Source organism: Eumetopias jubatus, unplaced genomic scaffold (genome assembly GCF_037043125.1).
Source record: "Eumetopias jubatus isolate StellerSeaLion01/CBP00866 unplaced genomic scaffold, mEumJub1_p1.0 scaffold_4, whole genome shotgun sequence".
In the NCBI taxonomy this organism is placed as follows: domain Eukaryota; kingdom Metazoa; phylum Chordata; class Mammalia; order Carnivora; family Otariidae; genus Eumetopias; species Eumetopias jubatus.
This window is the reverse complement of record NW_028274810.1, coordinates 3,788,137-3,789,666: the sequence shown is the minus strand read 5'-3', so window position 1 is coordinate 3,789,666 and position 1,530 is coordinate 3,788,137. Positions and strand designations below refer to the sequence as shown.

Below are 1,530 nucleotides of genomic sequence, written 5' to 3'. Positions count from 1 at the left end.
AAAAAATTCAGTCACAAAAGTTTAACTTATTCATCCAATCTTTAAGAGCAGAATAGAAAACTTTACCCCACCAGAACCTAGGTTCTTATTTCTGTCTGAGTTCCTGTTCAGGGGTATAAAGCTGATAGGCCAGCAGATATTCTAAGAGAATGAAGTTGGGGAGGTGGGGTGGGTAGGTGTTATTTAAAGAGTTAGCTGATGTGAGGTGGTAGGACCCATAATCCAGTATCATAGATTTTATGTGAGGAAACCTGCAGGTGATAAACAGCAGAAAACAGGCGGAATTGAGTTAAAAGCCAGGCACACGTCCCTGGGTGGGCTCGAACCACCAACCTTTCGGTTAACAGCCGAATGCGCTAACCGATTGCGCCACAGAGACTTGATGTTGCAGTTCCCCCAATTTCATAGGCAGCTGGAACTCGCACCCTAGGATGTATTGCTGTCCATTCTGCAGGAAAACCGAATTTTTTCTAGCTTTGCAGAACAGAGATAAATATTGTTTGTCTCATTTGAAACTGGTGCACTGGGTGATTCTGAAACTCAAAGGGCAGCCGCACAGCCTTGCCACACTTTGCTCCTGACCTGCCTCATCGCTAGCACCTGCATAGACCCCAGGGCCGCAATTCCCCAGACCTGAGCTCCGTGGGGTCTTTGGGAAGCTGAAGGCCTGTTGTGCTCCGGTGGTGGCTCTTTCCATTTCTCCGCCTTCACCCAAAGGAGAATCTGCCTGCTCTTCCCCAAGAGGCCTACGGGACGGTGTGTTGTTTGGTTTCCCGTGTCTAACACTGGACTCCAGGAAGGCAGGGATCGTGGTGTCTCCTCCCGGAGAACAGGGTCTGATACTCACCAGTAAGCACTGTTAAGATTTGTTAAATACATTGTTGTTTAGCTTCTAGTCCCACAAAGAACACTGAGAATGGAAATAATGAAGTTTTTCAAAGCAGAAAGTTCTTTGTAGCCTTTATTCGGATTGACTGCTCAGCCTCCCGTGCAGCGGGCAACCTGAAAGGCCTACGGAGCACCCTCGGCGCTTGAGCTCCCCACGCCCAGCTCAGTGGAGTTGGGTACTCACTCATTGAGGCAGGCGAGGTAGATCCCTAGGGCAGGAAAGGAAACATGGGGGGGGGAGTGGGCGGGAACGGGGGTTGGAAAAGGGCAATGAGACCTCCTAGGAGGCTTGTGCGGGGGTGGGGGGGGTGGGGAGGAAACAAGCCGGATCCAGAATGCCGAGAATTGTTTTTGTTATATAACAGAAGGGGGGAGAAGGGTCAGAGCCGGTGTGGGAGAAAAAGCAGAAGGGAGAAAGAAGCAGAGGGCGGGGAGGGAGGAAGAGACAGGAGGGGATGAAAGAATTTCTACTTCCATCCCTCCCTCACTTGCCCTCTCCCTCTCCCTTCTAATCCCTACAGCTGAAGAATCCTGATGTACTGTCTGAGAAGAAAGACCGAACTAATGTATGCTCCAGAGGACAAGCTCTTGGTTGTAAAGATGGTTCATTCAGCCCCTGGCGGGGGATGAATGAAATAGATA

At 50.1% G+C, this 1,530-nt stretch overlaps 1 non-coding gene across 1 annotated transcript; it reads right to left on the bottom strand.

Annotated features, from left to right (window-relative positions):
* Positions 1-305: 305 nt before the first annotated feature.
* On the bottom strand, positions 306-379 carry TRNAN-GUU (transfer RNA asparagine (anticodon GUU)). Its single transcript has one exon. It is a non-coding gene; the product is annotated as a tRNA-Asn (tRNA).
* Between the last annotated feature and the right edge of the window lie 1,151 nt (positions 380-1,530).